The sequence below is a fragment of the Lactuca serriola genome, chromosome 4 (genome assembly GCF_051521515.1).
Source record: "Lactuca serriola cultivar US96UC23 chromosome 4, Lser_US96UC23_V15, whole genome shotgun sequence".
Lineage (NCBI taxonomy): Eukaryota > Viridiplantae > Streptophyta > Magnoliopsida > Asterales > Asteraceae > Lactuca > Lactuca serriola.
In genome coordinates, this window is record NC_136411.1 from 193,929,523 (window position 1) to 193,935,849 (window position 6,327).

The following is a 6,327-nucleotide window of genomic DNA, read 5'->3' on the forward strand; positions in this document are numbered from 1 at the left end:
CCGCAACCTTCACTAGGTTGGTAGATAGCGTGAGTGCGTTGTTAGGATGCAGAAAGAACAGTAGTACCCACCAGTTCGGGTATAGTAGTGAGGAAATGGAAATCCACGGATTGGATTTCGGAATTTCCCCAGACGGATTAGACCTGGTTAAGCCAGTGATAAGATTATAGAAGCGCCACTATAGAGATGAGAGCAAGGAAGCAGTGGACTGCTTAAGGTCATTTATGACATAAGGCTACAATTGGTGATGTAGCAATCGCGTTTAGATTTGGGTTTGGTGACGTCAGGATTCGATGCATGGAACCAATCAGTTAGAGCAGAAGGCCGTTAGGGCCACAGTGTCAGGATAACTAGTAGCAGCTAGATCCATAGACGGATTTCGCCCAGAAGTCGTGCGAGGCGGCTTAGTAGGGAGTCCTTTGGCTCCGCAGTTGGGATGGAACCCGATGTTTCAAACGATTGGCGGAAAATTAAGACCAAGTAGATCTCGGTAGATGTTGGGAAGCAGCCATGTGTCAGGCAGTTCAGTGTTCAGATAGTTCAGTGTTTCGGTTAGTTCAGTGTTTCAGACAGTTAGTGTTTCAGGCAGTTCTGTGTTTTTAGGCAGATCAGGGATTCAGACCATCTCGAGACATCAGAATCCAGAGGAAGTAAATGTGAGCTTGTTGCGAGGGATTAGTTCGCCTGCAGATGTTAGGGCTTTGTGATGATTGGTCACAGCTACCCTGAGAAGGTTAGGGTGTGCCCAGGATGGTGACCATGTTACTTGAGTAGTTAGCGTGTAAGGGATGATAAGGAATGGTTTCGAGGACGAAATCTAATTTAAGTGGGGGAGAGTTGTAACACCTCGTTCATAAATAAATAAATGTATAGTAGCCCTAAAATCAATAATGATTATGTAGCAGGGTGTTGGTCTCGAGGGTTAATTGTCACGATTCTAGAAGCTAGGTGTATTTGTAAGATTAATGCTTCGTGTTCGTGATTAATAAGGTAAGTGAGTGAGATTTATTAATTTCAATAAATGGTTTGTATATATTTTAAGTCCAGGGTCCACATAGTAATTATGGGAAACTTCTTTTAAGGAGGGAATCGAAGTTTTGGGGAAAAGTTGTAATAGTGCCAAAACCTTGAGGGCCACTTTTGCCAATTTTTGGAAATTAGGTTCCATGTTCCCCCTGATAGCCGACAAGCGTGAATCGGAGATTTCTGAAGGTTTATGGTCGCGGCCTGCACCTTTGCTACCTTCGATCGTGCACCATCCACCTTAAATAGAGCCCCAATTTTGATTGTGTGGGACGATTTGTGTATGTGTGTGTAGTAAGAGAGAGAGAGAGAGAGAGAGAGAGAAAAGAATTAGAATGGAGCCCTCTGGTAATTTTCCGATCATTAGCTCCGGAAGCGGTGAGTGAATCGAGAAGAAGAAAAAGAAAAGAAGCGATACGGAGGGGGAAGGAGTCGTGATCTATCATTGAGAAGGGAGCGATTGAAAGCAGTAGCCGTTCTATTCTTTCCTAATCGAGGGCTTAGCATTGTTATAGCAATGTTCAGGAAGATTTCGAGTTCCGGTGAGGTTCTAAGTCAAGCTTGGTTCCAGCGAGTTATTTCACTGAAGGTGGTGCTTAAAACCATCAATGGCAATGATGAATAGCAGGATGTTTGACCTTCGCTTTGCACTTGAGGAAATCGCTATTGGCGCTTTCAAAGAATCGAGAATCGGGAGATGGATTAGATAGCCCTGTTCCTCTCCAAGGACGATGATGGAGGTTGCTGAGTGCTCCCGACAAGCGACCATTGTGGGCCGGAGATGAGAGCTTCGCCGATGGGGAGGTTATCGATGGGGTGGGAATGCGGAGACAATCAAGGAGGAAGGAGCTGTTTGGCATCAAAGCTGGAAGCGATGAACGTACCACCTCCCTTAACCCCCTTGTTTGGATACTTAGGTATAATTCCTATTGGGCTAATGAATTGCTTATTGGGCTGGTAAACCAATGGGCTAAACGATGAAGCTATCTAGTATTGGACTCGAATATTGAGTGCACTAGCAAAACTTTAATTGGGCCGGTTATATATATATATCAATTATCACATGAATTGTTATATGAAAATTAGATGGACCATATTTAATTAAATACGGCTAGCTGTAATCACTTATACGAACATGATTATTCGATGTAGACCGGGTAATATTAGGTCATGGAGTTAAACATGAATTTTGATGAGGAGATGGCGAATTATAAGTAGGTGGGTTTACCTAATAATCAAATGGACTAGAGTAATTAGTTGAGCTTTAGAGTAAGGCCCATATGAAGGATTGGGCCTAATTTGGAAAATTGGGCCATAGATGGGCCATAGTTGGGGCCTAGATGGTTGTATGATATTGGCCCCTAGAATGATACCTGTTGGACTGGACTGATCAATTGGGCCATATGTTGGGCTTTGATCCATCGTTGACTTTGGGCCTATAGATTGGGCCTTGGGCTTGGGTAAGCCAAGCTAGGGGTAATGTAGTAATTATCCAAAGCATGTATTTTTTTTAGTTATGTGTTAGAACCCAATTATTAATTGGGTGTTATTTGGTGTTGACAGTTCGGGAATCTGTCAGCCGGCAGCTGGGGTGGAGTCTGCGGGACTTCAGCAGTGTAGGATTGTGTCTACGGGACTTCAGCAGTGTGAGGTGAGTTTCCTTCCAGTAGGAACGGGTCTACGGCCACAATGCCGGCCCGTTTAGTTAGCAGTAGCTCCGGGCTTCAGTCCGATGTAGTAGTTCAGTATGCTTGGTGTCTTTGTGATACAGACATGGTATGAGTTATGTGTTCCGGACTATGGTCCGATGCAGTATCCAGTATATGTGTTTATATTATATGCTATGATTATGTTATGCTATGTTCAGTTAGTTTTGGACCTCGGTCCGATGCAGTAGTTAGAGTGCTTGATGTCTTTGTGATTCAAGCATGTTTTGTGTTATGTGTTCCGGACTCAGTTCCGATGCAGTATGCAGTATATGTATTCATGCTAGTTGATATGTTTATGCTATGTTATGTTCAGTCAGTTCCGGACTTCGGTCCGATGCAGTTAGTTCCGGACTTCGGTCCGATGCAGTTAGTTCCGGACTTCGGTCCGATGCAGAGGGCAAGGCCCTGGTTAGTTCCGGACTCCGGTCCGATGTAGTTTCCGGACTTCGGTCCGATGCAGAGGGCAAGGCCCTGTTTAGTTCCGGACTCCGGTCCGATGCAGTTTCCGGACTTCGGTTCGATGCAGAGGGCAAGGCCCTAATTAGTTTCCGGACTTTGGTCCGATGCAGTGGGCAAGGCCCAGTAGATGCTTATTATGTTATTGTATGGTATGTGGTAGTTTGGGGGAGCTCACTAAGCTTCGTGCTTACGGTTTTCAGTTTTGGTTTCAGGCACTCAGTTTTTAAAAGAGGAGCTCGGGAAGATTGCAGTGCACACACCATTTGTTCAGCCTGGGATGTTTATACTCTGATATATTTGACAATTGTTAAGATATTTTGAGATACATTCTTTATGATTCTTATATGACGATTGATGAACATGGTTTTATTACTATTTTAAAACGAAATTTTCAGACTGTATTTTTGGGATGTTACACCCAGGATGGTGACCAGGTTACTAGAGTGGTTTGAAGTGAAAGGAATGATTTCGAGGACGAAATCTAATTTAAGTGGGGGAGAGTTGTAACGCCCCGTTTATTTAAATAAATTAATAAATGTGATTCCCAGACTAATGTGTGAAGAATTTTGATAGTTGGGGGTTGTTTAGTAAATTACAGAGTTTATTTGAGAGGAATTTTAGAAGTAAGGGTATGCTTGGTAACTATTAGGATTTAAATTGTAAAGATTTTGAAATAATGGGGGCTAATGGGTAAGTTTCGGATTTATTTGGAAATGAATTTGGTGGGGAGGGACTAATCTTGGATAAAGGAACGGAAGTTTGAATGGAAACGGGATATACCCGTATCCCTCCCCCCCCCCCACATCGCATCTTCAGCCCTAACCTAAGAAACCATTTCCAGCCGCCATGCATGAGTTGCCAGCCGCCGCTTCCCCTCCTCGTTCGTTTTTCGATCAAACAAAGCCACCTCGCCCCTGGAACGCCATCGCGACACTGCTGCTGGTCAGAGACGTCGTTGACAGCTCGGAGAGCCACCAAGATCGGTGGCAGTCGTCGTTTTCTTGAGAGGGTCATGCGTGACCTGAGGGTCCTCGGTAAGTATCGCCACCTGCTATTTCTTCCTTCCTCTCACCTGATCGACGATGTAACTTCCATCGGTGGCTGTTGGCCGCTGATCTCGCCGTTTTCGGCGGCGTCAGCCACTTGGTTGGTGGCCGGATATTTATTGGTTCGAGTATATATGCTGTTGATCGTGTTTTTGGGGTTGGTTGAGCAATATTTTGGACGAAAAGCAACCGCCACCACCGTGAGGTGGTGGCTACCATCTCTTTTGCCGCCGCCAGCCACCGTGGGAGGGTGGTTGTGTGCGTGATTTAGTGTGTGTGCAGGCCTAGTTCGCGATTTAATATTGTATTGATATTCTTGGACAGGAAAAATGAAGAAAACTCATCACCACAACCTTCTGCCGCCATTCCGCCACCGTTAGCCACCATCTCCGGTGGCTGTGGGATTTCGAGTGTGTTTAGATTGATGATTGAAGTACTTTTGGTGTTGCGTTGGCCCAAGATCATAACCACCACCACCGTAGGGTGGTGGCTGCCACCAAGCACCGCCGCCGGCCACCATGGTGTGACTGGGTGTGTGTTAGTTAGTGTGTGTGTGTTTATGTTTGGATTAAACGTTGTTGTAAGGTCCAGTTTAGTGTTGCGTCTTTTGGGCTCGTTAGCTAGTCCATGTTTTTTCTCCGGTATGGGCCTGTCCATCCGTGAGTTTAGTTTAGGGTTTATTATATATAGATGCTTGCATGCATTCTTAACATAAGATTAAGATTAAGATTGATAGATATTTATTAGCGTACACATTCTTATCTTTTGTAAACCTAGAATCCTCTACAACGGAAGTTCTTCATCGAGCTCTGCTGAGGATTGAGTTAATCAAATCATTCGACATATTCAGATCCATACTTGTGTTTTTGTTTAACTGTTATTGCTTTCTTTATTCGCCTGTTTTAAAGATCTAATCGATCAAAGAGTTTTTCGAACTCATCAATTGGTATCAGAGCAGGAGGTTGTGTAATTCATACACATCTTTTCAGTGAAAGAAGCGATTAGGGTTATTCCGCATTAACTGATATTTATTGAGCCGTCACTCCATAATTGACGTAGCTTAGCATTTATTCATTTTGCCCTAATATTACATATTACAAGTCTGATCTTTCAAACAGGTTAAACGATCAAGCATGGATGATTCTCAATCTAATCCTATCAACATCTCAAACAGCATTGGATCAACGACGAAGATTCCTATTCTATACACCCAGGATTACGAAGTTTGGGCTCATCATTTTGAAGATTATGTCATCGGATCTGAAGATAATGGGTATCTTATTTGGGAAGCCATTGTGTCTGGACCATTGGCTCACTCAGGAACATCCAAGATCATTAAAACTCAGAAAGAATATAATGATCTGTTAAAAGATGTTAAAGATGTTGCTCAAGACGAAAAGGAGAAGTTTCAGTGCAACATTAAAGCATTGAGACTGATCCGATTCGCTCTTCAATCTGATACATTTAGGTTGGTTTGTTCCTGCAGTACCGCTAAAGAAACCTGGGATAGGTTGCGAGAGCTATATTCCACAGACGAAGATTTGGAGCATTCTATTCAGACCTTGCTTTTGTCTGAGTTCGGTGAATTTAAGCAGAATTCTGATGAAACTGTTACTCAGACGTTTGATCGCTTCAATCATCTTCTTAGCAAGATGATCAAACATGATATAGAAAGGAAGTTGATTGAACAGAAGGTCACCTTTTTGAATGGCCTAAGATCTTAATGGAGAGCTGTCGTGTCTATAGTTAAAGCTCATGAGCAGTTCAAGTCATATTCATTGGCAAAGCTGGTGGGAATTCTGAAGTCCCAAGAAAAGATTGTCATGCAAGAAAAGAATGTGGTCTAAAGTTTGGGGTCCTTGGCCCTCCTATCAAAAGGCAAGAATGCAGTGGAAGACGAAGATCTGAACCTAGAGGACTATGATCTTACGTCAGAAGATTATGCTATGATGGTATCTAATCCCAAGAGGTTCATCAAGAAGAGGTTTCCTACCAATAAAAACAGAAATTGGCAGGGAAGTTATAGTTCTGAAAAGGTACGGGAGGAGCCGAAGACAGAGGAACCAAAGAAAGAGGCGAAAGTTGAAGGA